This window comes from Acanthochromis polyacanthus, chromosome 7, assembly GCF_021347895.1.
Source record: "Acanthochromis polyacanthus isolate Apoly-LR-REF ecotype Palm Island chromosome 7, KAUST_Apoly_ChrSc, whole genome shotgun sequence".
NCBI lineage: Eukaryota > Metazoa > Chordata > Actinopteri > Pomacentridae > Acanthochromis > Acanthochromis polyacanthus.
Window position 1 is genome coordinate 7,423,001 of NC_067119.1, and position 15,920 is coordinate 7,438,920.

Here is a 15,920-nt window from a genome sequence, read left to right on the forward strand (position 1 = left end):
GTGCGTGCGCATTTATAATGTGTGTGTGCATCAAAGACTGAGGAACTCTTTTGTGTGTGTGCGGTTTAACAAAAGAACGGTTTTCAAAGTACTACTTAGCTCCAGTCACTCATTTAAATTATAGATACTTCTAAATCTTTTGTCATGCCAAATTGGATTTTATATTGTGACACAAACATACTTAGTAAATCATTACATCACACCTTTTATGGAAATTTAGTTGAATTTAGCTGAAGTAAGCGTAAGAAAACTTCTCGTTGTCCAACATGTTTGACACCACAGTGGATGCCTAGTCCTGACAGTGAAGCACGGAGGTGGAGGTGTGATGACATGGGGCTGGCTGAGTACTAAAGTTAACGGAAATAACACATGCCATAATCAGATGCAAGCAAACCAACACACACTACCGTTTAAAAGTTTGGGGTCACCCTGGAAATCTCACGTTTTCCTTGAAAATTCACACTGGGGAGGCATGGCTTGATGGGTAGAGTGGCCGTCTTGCAACTGGAGGGTCACTGGTTCAATCCTTGGTCTGGAGAGCTCATGTCGAGGTGTCCCTGAGCAAGACGCCAAACCCCTAACTGCTCCTGATGAGCTGTGGTTAGCGCCTTGCATGGCAGCTTACCCCATCACTATGTGATAGCAATTTCATTGTACACTGTATAATGACAATAAAGCAAATTGTATGATGTGCTAACATAATTGCACAAGAGTTTTCTAATAATCAATGAGCCTTTCAACATCATTAGCTAACACAATGTAGCATTAGAACACAGGAGTGATGGTTGCTGGAAATGTTCCTCTATGCAGATATTCCATTAAAAACCAGCCATTTCCAGCTGGAATGGTTATTTACCACATTAACAATGTCTGGACTGTAATTCTGATTCATTTAATGTTGTCTTCATTGGGGGAAAAAATGCTTTTTTCCCCACAAAAATAAGGACTTTTCCAAGTGACCCCAAACTTTTGAATGGTACTGCAAGTTAAAAATATAATATTCCTTAAAGAATCAGTTATTGACATTAATGGCAGCTTTGCACACTTTGGTAATTCACTATCTGCTTGAGAGACAGACAACATTACTCTAAAGTCTATGCAGAAACAAAAGTTAGCTTAGCTTAGCATAAAGACCTGGAAGCAATGGGAAACCTGAATCTTGAACAGTTATTTGACTCTTTCTTCTAGTCTTTATGCTAAGCGAAGCTAATTGCCTCCAGGCTCCTACTACTACTCCAGCGTCTACAAAAAAATACATAAATCAGCTAAATAAAAAAACAAATGATAGTTGCATGTCGACCCCTAAACATGAATTTAGAATGTAAAAGCATTTTAGCTCTGTAGAAGCTCAAAACACCAATATTTCACTTATATTCAGAGCTCAAATATGCGAAGCTGCACATTACAACATATTTGGTCCTTTAATGCATCACTATTGCTGCAGCGCTGTTCTATCTCCTTTGAAACATGGTGCAGTCCTGCATAGAAACATCCAAACCACCGTCTTATCAAAAATGACACCTTGAACTGAAACACAAACCACCCCAATAAAGAGACAGAAAAGAGCCCCGCACTCAGAGGGTTTGAATTATACTGGAGCTACTTTAACGAACTGGGGAAAGACAGGAGCTGTGGCATAATACTTTCCACAGGTCGGCCAATCAGACGATGACCTACAGCAGAAGATAAGGCGGTGAGCTCAGCTGCTGCAGGTTTCCTCCATGTTTAGTCTAACAGCAAACAGAGCTGTGGATAAATGAGGCTTGTTTTCACGGAGGAGGAGAAAGGGAGGTGCAGAAGAGGAGGAAGACTTTCTGAGATGAGAAACCTTTCTATAATAAAGCCTTAGTGTCCACAGAGTGCAAACAGCAAAGGTTTCCAAGGCTAATTTTAAGGGTATAGAGAGGGAGTGAACTAAAAAACGCAGAGATATGGAAAAGAACCTCATCCATCCTACAGTACATAGGAGTGAGACACTAAAGAATATTATTTTGGCCATTTTCCAGCCTCTTGTGGTCCATTTCTATCTCTTTGTGGTGTTTTTTTTTTTGTCCATTTGCGTTCATATTCTTTATCTTTACGGCCATTTTCTACCCATTTTTCCCAGTCATTTTCCATCCCAGTGGTCATTTAGTCACTCCTTCAGGTCATTTTCCTTATCTTTGCAGTTATTTCCCATCATTTTGTGATAGTCTTTCATCTCTGCATGGTCATTTGTCATCTTTTTCTGGTCATTTCGCCTCTCTGTTTGCTTTACATTTAGTTGTCATCATTCTCAGTCTCAGTATTGTCATTTGGAATCTCTCTTGCGGTCATTTTTTTGTAAGTTTGCATCCTTTATGTTCCTTTGTGTGTCTTGTGTTGTAATTTTCCATCTCTTTGTAGAAGTTTTTCATCTCTATGTGGTCATTTGTATCTCTGTATGGTCAACTTGTCATTCTGCCTCTCCACGATATGCTTTACTTCACTTCTATTTGCGGTCATTTTGTGTCTCTTCAGTCAATTTTGGTGAATTTTTTTTGCATTTTTGTGGCTGTTAAGTTTCTCTGTGTGATTGTTTGCATCTTAATGGTCATTTCTTATATCTTGTCAGTCATTTTCCAACTCTCTGTAAAGATTTTCACCTCTCTGTGGTCATTTTACACCTTTTCTCAGTCATTGCCTGTTGTTATTTGGAGTCAACCTTTGAATCTCTGTGGTCATTTTTGTGTACTTTTGTGGTCATTTTCCTAATCTTTGCAGTTATTTCCCATCATTTTGTGAAACTCTTTTGTGGTCATTTTGCTAACCTGTGATTGTTTTACATCGATTTGAGGTCATTTGCAGCTAGTTGTCATGTGATTGTAGTCATTTTTGCATCTTTTTTGTGGTCTCTGTTTCTGGTCAATCTCCATATCTTAGCAGCCATTTTCCATCTCTTAGCTTTTTCTGTCTCTACAAAGTCTGTTCAGCATCTCTTAGCAGTGATTTGGTGTCCCTCTGTGGTTATTTGCATCTCTTTGCCTTCCCATAACATATGTAAACAGTCCTTTCACATGGATGGTTTAATAATCTATCCGTGATTAAGGGAACCACAGAAAGTTGTGTGAACGGCCTCCTTTATAAAACATCTGAAAACTCCAGAAGTACTTTCATGAGGCATTCTGTCAGGAATTTGGAAATGTTTATTTGAACCTTGGAAGTTTGGATTTTCACCAGTACTCGGCTTTCCAAAAGCACTAGCCGACTTTTTCTGCTGCTTCTCTATCAGAAAGTGCTCGTCTTATCAGGCTTCTCGCTAATAATAACTCCCATGCAGATTGTGCTTTTTAAACCCGCTCACTCTATGTGGAAGTAGAGCTGCAATGATCAACGGATTAATCAATGAACTGATCATTAGAACTTGAATCTGCAGGTATTTTGACAACCAGTTTGTCGAGTTTGACAAACTTTTTCTTTTCTTTAATTGAAGGAAATTAAAAATATTTTGGATTATTGTGACAAATAAAACATTTCATGATTAATTTTTACTGTTTTCCCCCCCTTTTTTTGTAAATCCAATCAATCAAGGCCGTAATAAGAACAGCCGTGAGTTGTGGAGCAAAGAAGTACTTATTTCATCTCCACTGTTACTGCGTCAGTTCTCGTCTCTCCGTGGATTACACACAACAGCCTGTATTGTTGCTGAATGTTGCACATCGACGGCCAGTACAAATAACATCTCCACACGAATGGGGGGGAAGCATTTCACAGCGGCAGAGAATAAAAAGTCCAGCTGTGCACCGTTGATTACTTTCTGTCCAATCAAAGGGCTCTACATGCAGACCTCCCTCTTTTGTGAAAGCTGCACCTGCGACTGTTGATTTTTGCAAACACTTAAAATGGGGCGTCTGTTATTTTGCCGTGTCTGACTGCAGTCTAGAAATCTGTTACAGTAACTCCACAATTGCAGGAAGTTGTACCGATAGCCAGTTCTCACTAATTTTCCTCTCACAGCAACGTCAGTAGGGAACATTTGCCATTAAAAAGGGGCCGTGAGCCAAAACAGACAAATTTAGAGCAACAACACAAACACACATTAGGGTTGAAATGACGTCACATGAAGCTGCGATAATGTGCTTCGACTTCAAGGACAGCATTTGTGTCCTGAACAGCAGTAACACACTGCTTGGTGTTACAAAGCAAGAGGAAATTTGGAGCAAACTGAGCCAAAAGTTTGTCCGTGAAATATCTGATCTTGAATCAGAAATGTGTACCAACCCTCAGCAACGAAAAATTCCTTTATCAGTTTCTTATTCTGGAGTCATTTTATTACTCCGCCTAGTTTAAATATGAAATTATGACATCTTTATTTATTTATTTACATCCTTTACTTTAAATTTATAATGATACAATTTTGTTGTCTACCCATCTGTTAACTTTTTTTGTACAAATCGGGTAGCCACTGGTTCCAAAAAACATCCAAAAATGTCCAAAATTTAAAAACTCAGAGATAATCTAATGATAGCCAGCATTTTTTTTTTTTAATTTGCAGCACATGGACAGAAGATTTTTTGGCATTTTTATGGTTTAGAAATGATTTAAATGCTCAATGAATGATCACATTACTGAGTAAATTGAAATTAACGCAACATTTTTTCTGTAATTTGTGTAACGACAAGATTCAACACTGATGCACTGAGGACAACTAGCGTTTTTGTTGAAAAAATTAAACCACATTTCAGTCTGATGGCATTCAATAAAACACCACACTGCCACCATTGTGGATAGAAAGTAGGACACAAGATGAGCAACTTGTGCTCCTTTTGGGATACTTTGTATTTAAATGAGGTATTGTTTACGAACACAGTACAGCAACAGGAGAAAAAGTTGCTCTGACGCATGTGTTCGCACCTATAGTTTGTCATTTGCGTCCAAAACCTACTCATTCTGCACTGCTGGAGCTTCAGTGAATGTTAAAAGCTTACTATGAGACTTATTTACCACATTATACCGGCAGGACTCGGTACAAGTAACTCAGCTTTTACTTCTGTGTCTTTCAAAATGCACTCCCAGCTTTAGAATGTAATTAAGTAGAAAAACAGCAACAGGTGATTTTCAGTAAAAGTCATAATAAGGGCAGAAATGAGTGTAACTTTCTCTCTGAAGAACGTCTGGATTTCACCTGGACACACTTCAACCACAGCTCTGCTGAAACCAACACCTCCATGCCCTGAGGTCTGGGCCTTTGGCATGCGGTTCAGGTCTGTACATTTGGAGCCGTTATCCAAAACCACCTCTTTTTTTCTTTGGCAGAGTGTATGAAAACTTCTGCAGACTCTCTCTCAGATAATGACGCTCTTTCATTTATCAGTTACCTGCCGGTAAATGAGTCCGAGTTGATGACATGTTAAGATCTTGAGATAGAAGGAAGCCAACACTCAGTAACACCTCACCCACCAGACAGTGACAGCCGGCGTTCACACATTCTGTATTTTCATGAGAGGAAACAGAGAGGAGCTGGTATTTCTAATCAAAGGGATAGTGTTGAAAGTTTTGCTTCAATGTACTACTCAATGTATCCAGAGGTTTTATCTCCAAGGACGCAGGTTTTGGAACTTTAAAGGGCAGAAATCTAAAGTCTTTGTCTGATGTTTCACTGTATCATTTATGGACACTAAAACCTGAACAAAATGTCAAGGTCGACTTTCTCATTGCGGATTGAAGCTTCAAATTCCTGCGTTACGCCTTTCTCTTGGTAAATTCTAGACAGCATCCAATATGGGGCTTTTTAGGGCCAATACCAATGCTCATTATTGGTAATCAAGAAAGACTACTAACTGATATATGTTAAATGTGGGGTTTTAACAGCATGTGATAGCAGAGAACCTGTTGTTAATAACCAGGTTTCTTCATTAATAAGGGTGATTGTAACTGAATTCATAAAATAGAAAAAGAAGTGCTTAAATTATCAGCTCATTGGCTGAAATCGATCAGTTTGTCTCCTTCAGTTGCGTCTGCTGTTCTTCTATGGAATGTCAACGTGATTCCATGTGAACAAGTCGGGCAAAATACCCTCACAAGTTTTATACAGTTATACGTCAAAAGTAAAGTTGAATAGAAAAAGGAGAGCAGCAGCAATAACAACAAGTGGAAGCAACTGATCTCACTTGAAAAAAAAAAATTTTGCGACATTTTTTTTTAGCAATTATTTATACCAAAGGAAAAAGAGAGCAGGCAGCCACAGTGCAGCCTGAATGACGTCTCCGTTCTAGTTTATTAATTCCTTCATATCAGATTTCCTTCTTCTTTGTATCTGTCACTCACAAAAACCACAAAATCGGCTTCCGTCTCACCACCAACTAGGCTGAACAAACAGAAAAGCACACCGGGTTATTTGTGGGTTTTTCCTGAGCTACTGATTAACAACCTTCAGACGGTGAGTGAACAAGTGAGTCTGAGATAAAAGAGCGAGTCATCACTAAAAAAAAAAAAAACACTGACTCATGTTTGAAAGGAAAAGAAACCGACTCCTATGAGCAACATTCACTGTGAGAGAATCCGTCTTCGTCCTTCACAAAAGTCCTCTAAAACTGAACTGATTTGTGACTCCGATGTTCGTACGGATGAAACGGATGCAAACTCGAACGCATCGAGCATCTTTCTACATCAACACATCAGGCAGTGACCTTAAAAGGCCCCCTCTGCCTGATGACAGACCTCAACAAAGCAATAAAGGGAAAGTGAGGTGCAGTTATGACATAAGAACACAATACAGCATCTGGGCTCGGAGCGCTGCACCAAAAGACCCGAACAATCAACCTCTGAATTATTCACCTGACCTCTCAGGCCACAGAGCCGCTCCCCCTCTCAGCTTACCCGATAAAACACTGACATTTTGATTGACCTTTTAAGCTTAATAACCTCCTCGGCGTTGCATAAAGGCTCAAACGCTCCGGCGTGTCGAACAATGAGCGACCGGTCGAGCTGCGACACGAGTTTTGATGCACAACTAATTAATTTGCGCGAGGCTGGAGGTAACCGATAGAGATTCAGTTCAGCCGCTGATTGATCCGCCACATGCAGGTTTCTCAGATTTTCCTCCCTGTTACACACACATACACTGCCGGCCACTTAGAAATGTCCTTTTTTTTGAAAGAAAAGCAGCTTTTTCCAATAAATATAACATTAAATGAATCAGAAATACAGCCTAGACATTGTTAATGTGGTAAATTACTATTCTAGCTGAAAACAGCTGATTTTTAATGGAACATCCCATAGAGGTACAGAGGAACATTTCCAGCAACCATCACTCCTGTGTTCTAATGCTACATTGTGTTAGCTAGTGGTGTAGAAAGGCTAATTGATGATTAGAAAAGCCTGCAATTATGTTAGCACATGAATAAAAGTGTGAATTTTCATGGAAAAGCCATTCAAGACCACATTTATTCTGCAACAAGCTACTTGCCTAAAATATTTCCCCAAAATGTGTTTTGATATCAGTCATTCTACTATCAGCATTACGGTAAATTCCCACATGTCGGTCGCTCATTTCCAGACAGAAATATTTAAACAATGACTGGATGGATTCGTCATGAAATTTGTTACAAACATTCACAGCCTCCACAAGATGAACTCTACTGACTTTTGTGATCCCCGACTTCTCATTGAGCATCAACAGCTGGTCAGAGATTTCATTTACCCTGTGAATGTAGCACAATATGAAAGTGAAAAGACGGTTCAGTTTATCTGAATGTGAAAGAGCAAAAAAAATCATGGTGATCTAACTACTGATCAAAAAAATCATGTTAATCATTTTGGCCACAGTCGTGCACCACTTTCTTGACAATTTAGATTTTATCTGATACCATTTATGATCAAATATCCGCAAAACTAACAGCACTGTCTCATCTACACTTTGTGTTAATTGCCGCTTTGCGAATTGTAGCGTGAGTCACACTAAAACCGAGACAATGAGCATAAAAAACATGATTTCCTGTTAAAACATTAGCATGAAAACACTTTCACTGCCACCACGTAAGCATACCACCATTAGCATTTAACTCAAGCACAACTTCACAGAGTCTATCTCTTTTTCAGTCATCCTAAAAGGTATAATATGCAACATTTGCACATTAAAATGCCAATAAACAGCCAGATTTAATCACATACTGCACATTTAAGTCAAAATGCTTACTGGTATCAGAATTAATGGAATCAGTGATGCAGTTTGGGTTACTCTTTCAGACATAGCATGGATTTGTATTGAGCCAAAATACAAAAGTATAGCACAAACTACAGCTGCAATCTTAGCACAAATGTCTTGTGTTTAAACTAACTTCCATGTTCACGTCTGACATACATCTTACCTTTTGTCTAAGTGCACTGAAGTCCACATGGACTAACCCAAAACTAGTGACCTCTCAGACTCTGCACTGCAAGTGTCCACACACCATGTGCACAAAGAAAACAAAGCCACATGTAGGACCACTGTCTGCTCTAAAAGTCTGCAACGCTCATGGGAAACCATAAATTGGCCTCTATGATGACAGTGTTACATTTTACTAGTAAAAATAATAATTAATCAGCCTGATGATTGAATTAAAGACGCCTGTTGTATTTAAAGATTCTCTAAAGTGTCTCTCAATAGATCCTTGTGCAGGAACTCTGCAAATATGTCTGAGAGAACAAAGCACAATGAACACTGACAAACCGTAAATGGCTTAATGAGTTACTCAGCCGCAGCTTCTCACTATGGTTCAGTTCACACCTGGAATCAGCAGGCTTCTTGAGTGATTCAACCACGAACAAGCAGCTCTACACAGACAGCTCAGGCTTAACATCAGGACTACCGTTGGGTGTCTGAGTCTCACCAACATGGATGCCAAAATCAAAAGTTTTCCATCAGAACACCACATAGTACCAATATGATCAGTACTATTCACTTCACCATTCAGTGGTCACAATGACTGATCGGTGTACAGTCGGGTCCATAAATAGTTGGACACTGGCACAAATATTTTCTGCATTTCGGCTCAGCACACCTCTACAAGGAATTTAAAATGAAATATTTGCAAATACCACGCCTGAAATGAACTCTAGACCCTTCATCTGCTCCTTGTTAATGAAATAATGAGGGAATAAAAAAATCTGGCCATGGAACAGCTGAGCAGCCAGTTGTCCAGTGACTTTTGGAGGGCATATATAAAGTGTGTTCTAGTTCCTACACCATTCACCCTAAAATTAAAGCTGAAAGTCTGCACTTAACCCTCGTGTCGTCCTGCGGGTCAAAATTGACCCCTTTTAAAGTTTGAAATTGTGGGGAAAAAAAGTATTTTCACAGTTAAACTTTTGATGTCCACATTTTCAACATTTGAACATTTTTTGGTGAAAAAAAGAAAAAAATGATAAAAATGCGAATTTCGCTGGATTTTGGTTGTTTTTTACGTGAATGTTCTTAAGAGAATATTAGAAGTTTTACTGATATATATGAAATCACTTTAGATTTTTTGGAAGATTTTTATACATTTTTTGAAAAGATTTACATGAATTTTCTTGCCAAATTTGTTTTGTTTTTTTAAATACATTTTTTAAGGGAATTTTTTAAGGAATTATTGGAATTTTCTTCTTGAAGGTTTTGCAAATTTTTAGAAATTCGGGTAATTTTTTGCTGCATTTTAGGATTTTTTTCAGACACAATATTTTTTGGTGCCTGTAAATGAGGACAACGGGAGGGTTAAAGCACATCAATTCATAAGTCGAACTAGAATGTGTCTCTTCGTCTCCGCTGGTGATCGGATCTCACTTCACTGCTCAATATGCATATCAAGACAGGAGAATAAACCAACACACACTATGGATCATTCAGTGTGGTCATATGAGGTTCAGTCCACCTCTGACTGTGGTCTGAGCGATCGGACCAGAAATCCATCAATCAATCAATCTTTATTTATAAAGCCCTTTTCATGCCAGGGAGCAGCTCAAAGTGCTTTAAATAAAAACAATACAACAATTAAAAGCACTTAATACAGGAGATATAAAAACAAACACACGCACACACATACAAATACACATAAACACACACTCACACAAACTCGGGAATTAAGAACAGAAATCCATCCTCAAAGCATCTTGTGCAGTATATTTAACTGTAACTTTTCTAACCGATACAGCAATCGCGGTTTGATTTGCGATAAAGTCCACCCTTCAGTTCAGTATTCACCGTGTGATAAATCTGAAACACGTGATGAAGCATCACCACATGAAATACCATCAGAAATGCAACCGTCACACAAGCAGGACGACATTAATTTGTAAAACCACTGATATGGCAGCTTACACATGAGCTCAGATGTGCTACAGAACATATATCCTGAATTTGACTGGGCCCTTCTATTTAAAATCAACCAAGTCTGAAAAAAGTTCCCACCCGACGCTCTCAAAATCTTCTATTTCTTATGCTTAATAACTTTAGCATATTTAATTTCATACTAAGCATATTTTCTTAGTTAGAGGCCCTCAGATTACTTAAGGATGGGTCAAAATTTCACGCTGCTTAATCTGTGTTACTTTTTCCAGCATTTTGAGCCCTCATAACTTCAGACAGACTCATGGCGTTTTCAGCGATGAAAAACAGACCTGAGTTTTGTTAAATCTCATTGTTGTTCAGCATTTTTTTTTCTATCACTAACTTTGAGCATCAGGATCATGAGGTACACTATGGTTCAAAAGTTTGGGGTCAACCAGGCTATTTCGTGTTTTCCATTAAAACTCACACTTGTATTCATGTGCTAACATAACCGCACAAGGGTTTTCTAATCATCAGTGAGCCTTTCAACACCATTAGCTAACACAATGTAGCATTAGAACACAGGAGTGATGGTTGATGCAAATGTTCCTCTGTACCCCTATGGAGATATTACATTAAAAATGTCCAGCTAGAATAGTCATTTACCACATTAACAATGTCTAGACTGTTATTCTAATTGATTTAATTTCATCTTCATGGAAAAAAAACAGATTTTCTTTCAAAAATAATGACATTTCTAAGTGACCACAAACTATTGAACGGTAGTATATATCATAGTTTCAATAGCAAAAGTGCACCAGTTTAATGTCTGTTACACAGAGTCATAGCTACCCTGGATGTTTTGGTTTTCTGATAATTCACCAGAGAAAATTTTTAAAAGTGCATTTCTGGTAGATTTTCAAAGGTCAGATCACCATGTAGTAAATGTTGTTGGTCCAAACAAGTTATACCCACATTTTGATACCAAGCTACTCTTCTAGACATGATTCCTTCTAAGTCAAAACATATATATTCCAATATATATTGACTTGTAAAATGTCTATCCATTCTATATACACCACTGGGGTCGTGGGGGGTGCTGGAGTCTATCCCAGCTGACTCGGGTGAAGGCAGGGGACACCCTGGACAGGTCACCAGTCTGTCACAGGGGACTTGTAAAATGTAAAATTTGAAATTCAGTTCATTCAAGGACTTAAAACTATATTGATTCCTGCAATATAATTTTCCCGCCTTGAAGAAAAGACAAGCATTGGGTACGAAGATCACACATCATTTCACAATCTAAGGATGGAAACAGTCAACAGAACAAGAACTGAACACTGTCAGAGACGAACCTGACAGACTCTCAAACACAAACTGAACGCTGCAAACATGTTGGATCAGAGCGAGCTGTAAAAACTATTATATAAAACAGATGAACACCACTATTGTTTCTACATTTCACAGCCACAAGCTATGTCTACAATTTAGAAATCTGAAAACCAGGTTCAATAACATTCACTGATTTGTTGTTATAAATTGTTGAAAATGCCAGATCTTCCCCTTGGCCTAATAATGGGAATAAAGGCAGATATTGTATTAAAAGATTCTCCCCAAATGTCTCTCATCAATAGATCCTTGTGCAGATCGTCCAGACGGCGACAATGTTGGTCACATGTGACCAAATAAATGTCAACCATGACTGAATATTTTCATTTGTTTGTACCAGTGTGTCTGACACTTTTTGTCTCAGGGCAATCACTCCAGCTAAATAAAATCACCTTGTTTCCGCCTAAATCTGATATTAGAACGCCTGATATCGCTCTCGTCAAACAAATGCTCAACTAAATGACTGTTTCAGCTGCACTATTTGAGTGGAGACTAGAGGCTTCTCTGTGCACAAGGAAAAGAAACTGACTCCTATATCGACACCGTCTTAAAATAATGGCCCAAGTCCTTTTTTCAGGTTTTTCAGGAAACACAAAAATCTGAACCAAACCACACTGAACATTGACCTAGGCCATCATACTACAAGGGGGGAATTGCATGATCTGTTCAACTGAGGATTTAGGCGATTTTACCAGAGGAGGGCCAGCATCATGAGGAGATGATTGAGGCAAAAGAAAGAACGACTTAGTAGGTCATTATTTAAGGAAGATGAAGATATGCAATATTCGCTGTGAGACAATTTGTCTTCCTCTTTCACAAACCCCCTCTAAAACTGAGCTGATTTGTGAGTCTGATGTTCGTATGGATAAAATGGATGCAAACTCAAATGCATCAAGCAACCACAACTGAACATTTCCATGTGTTTGTACCAGTGCGCCTGACCCTTTTTGTCTCTGGCCAACCTCTCCAGTTAGATAAAATCACTTGGTTTCAATGTAAATCTGACATTAATCACTCTTTTAAAACAAACGCTTGATCAAATTTCTGTTTGAGCTGCAGTAAATTAAGTGGAGACTAGAGGCTTCTCTGTGCACAACTGTCTTGTAGCATCTTGTGAGGCATTTAGGGAACATTGGTAAGTTGTTACATCCACAAAGAGTCTGCATATCAGACGTTTAGCAGATATCTGTATGCTTTAGCTTCAGAAAATCAACTTGATGACACTCTTGTCCATCTCAACTGCATGAATCTCTGCATGCACATCATTCCCTCTGTTTTTTAACTTGTCGAAAACACAAAGATACAACAAAAACATTCTGCAGTTATTGCAAAGACTACAGCCAAAGCACAGCTAGGAACAGAGTTTTTGCTGTCGGAACATCGACATTTTGAATTGAAAAGTTAAAAAAGCAACAAACTGGTAGCAGAAATGCTAAAAAAGATTAACACTTCTTATGATATAGCCACAGAACATCCACGAGTATATGAAAAAGAGCAGGTTAAATGTACAAAACATTCATCTGCACCCTTTTGTCCTGCTTAGAATCATTTATGTAATGTGTTAAAAAATGACCAGTGTTTACAAAAACTGGCAAAACATACTTTTAATGTATTAACCAGCAGCAAAAAATAGTTAGTGGTACCAGAGGAACCAAAAGTAACTATCAACCCCTGCCCTGTTGATTATTTTGTTATTACTGCTGTGGAGCTGCAACCGACTGACTTTGTGGATGTTTTTTCAGGTGGAAATTTCATAAAATAGCTCTGAGCTGAAGGGGTCAAGAGGTCTCAGAAGCCTTCTTTGCGTCGCCCGAGTTTACAGCAGAACTTAAAGCTACAGCTGGTGTCTCATCAAACCACTTCACTGACTGACGCTGAAGAATCTGCAGCACCAATACAGGATATGAATGAGCTCTTCACCGCTTTCCGCTCTAAGAAATTACTCATCACTGACATCGCTGCTGAAACAAACCTGTCAGCGAGGTGCAAAAAGTGTACAAATTGTTAGATGTGGACAGCTCTTCTGGATTTATTTCTAAGCAGCCGAACAATGATCAGACATTTAGAAAGAAATAAGAAGAAGAAGCTGAACACCAAACCAAAGCAGGGAAGTAAGTGACTGAAATGAGTGTTTTCTTTTTTCGTTTTGAGAGAGCAAAACAAACTACAGCTGATGTGTTTCCTTCTCCCAAACCCACACTGGCCATCTCTCATCTCCTTGTTCATTCTTTCCGTTACTTTTTCTGGTCCACTTCTCCCCGGAGGACAGGAAACACTCCTCGCCCATTCACCACTCCGCTGTCTGCTCCTTTCTCCTCCATCTCCTCTTCCGTCCTTTTTCTTCTCCAAAAAATCCATCTCTCACCCGTCGACCCCCCCCCCCCCCCCCCTTCACCTTCAACCCCTCCAAGGTCAGAACTAAAGGCGCAGCGGTGAGTCTTACCGTGCGTCCTGGCTTCGTGCGGTGCGCGTTCGTCTGCGGCTTTTCTTTTATGGGGAACAAACACAAGAAATTCTCCCGAATACAAGGAGAAACGAGGGCTAATGTTTTCCTCCCGTCTTCCCACTCCCTCCTCGTCCATTCCCCTCCCTCTCTCATGCTCTCCCCTCCTCTTATTTCCTCCTCCCTCCCGGTGTCTCCACTCCCCCTCCGGGGTGTGTGTTGGGCTCCATTCAGTGAAAACTCAACTCAACGTACGTCAAAACGCGGAAACTTTTTTGACGAGGAACTTTAACTGGCTGGTCACGTGGTTTGAAGAGTTAATTAAGAATTTTGGCTCGACTCTGACCTCTAGTTGGCGAAGTTTAAACATGAAAACTTTTAGAAAAGCACCAGCTGACACTTATTTTCCTTTGAAAATCTAATTCTAGCAAAACAAGACAAAAGAAATATCTCCCTGAAGTGTTTTTTTCATCTGAAAGGACAGAATAAAGGAGGAAGAGATACTCAGATTATTTGTGCATTGAAAAATGTTTGTAAAACTATGTTTGCATTATCAGGAAAATGCACTTAAAGTATTAACTCTCCTGTTGTCTTCATTTAGGGATTTATTTCCAATCCAAAAATTTAGCAAAAAATCCCTAAATTTCTGGAAATTTGCAAAACCTTCAGGAAGAAAATTCCAATAATTCCTTAAAAATTTTATTTTAAAAAATCCTTCAAATTTGGAAAGAAAATTCTTGCAAATATTTTCAAAAAATGAGAAAAAAAACCTTCCAAAAAATCCTAAAAATATCTAAAATGATTACATATATATCAGTAAAACTTCTAGTACTTTCTTTAAGAAGATTCACCAAATAATCAACCAAAATTAAGCAAAATTCATTGGATTTTGGTTGATTTTTTGTGTGAACGTTCTTAAAGAAAATAGTAGAAGTTTTACTGATATATATGTAATCACTTTAGATGTTTTTTTTTGTTGTTTTTTTTTGGGGGGGGGGCATTGGGAAGAGTTTTACTCATTTTTTTGAAAATATTTCCAAGAATTTTCTTGCCATATTTGGGGGATTTTTTTTTTTTAAAATGGAAAACTTTTAAGGGAAACTTTTAAACAATTATTTAAATTTTCTTCCTGAAGGTTTTGCAAATCTTTAGAAATTCGGTGAACTTTTTGCTGAATTTTTAAATTTTTTTCAGACAAGGAAACAATATTTTTTGGTGCCTGTAAATGAGGACAACAGGAGGGTTAAAGATCTTCATATTTCTGCATGTAAAGTACTAGCAGTTTGATAGATGTAGTCCAGCACAATATTTTCTCAAGTGTTGTGTTGTAGAAGCAGACAATAGCAGGAAAATGTACTTGACCACAGCATTTATGTGCTCAGTTACTTCCCACTACTGTTTACCTCTTTACCGTCTCCAGCTTCTGTTTCCTTAAATCAGACGTTTTTGTCAGTTTCTCATAGAAACGCCTTTTCTCTTCCTCCTTAGACTTTCACTTCCTGTTTCTGTGTCAGGTCTCTGAAGTCTTTCTTTTTTTTTTAAATCACTGCTGGTGTTTTCCTCCTGTTCTTAGCTTTCTGTTTTGTTTCTGTTCTCTTACGCTGAAGGTCAAGTGAGGACAGCGGTCTTCTCATCTTCCAGCAAAATGCAGCTGAAATGGATGTTTCTCGGCTCGAAAAACGAGACTGAAGCTCTCTGATTAAATCGCAGCCTCTAACTGGACCAACAGAGAAATGTTTTATCACACAGTTTGTGAGGTAACTTCAGGTTTAACTCTGAGTTTCGAGGGTTCGACGGTGGTTCTTGTCTTTAGGGAAACGAGATTTTTCTAGCTGCAAGCAA

The 15,920-nt window shown here is 38.6% G+C and overlaps 1 protein-coding gene across 2 annotated transcripts in view; it reads right to left on the minus strand.

The window, feature by feature from the left end:
• LOC110951822 (phospholipid-transporting ATPase ID-like) overlaps positions 1 to 14,256 on the minus strand; it is a 68,055-nt gene extending 53,799 nt beyond the window's left edge. The window contains exon 1 of one of the 2 annotated variants that reach the window (XM_051951069.1): positions 14,079 to 14,255. The gene's annotated coding sequence lies outside the window, so the exon portion shown is untranslated. Of the gene's footprint in view, positions 1 to 14,078 lie in introns of both variants that reach the window. The other variant, XM_051951071.1, reaches the window with a different exon arrangement.
• Positions 14,257 to 15,920: the final 1,664 nt, after the last annotated feature.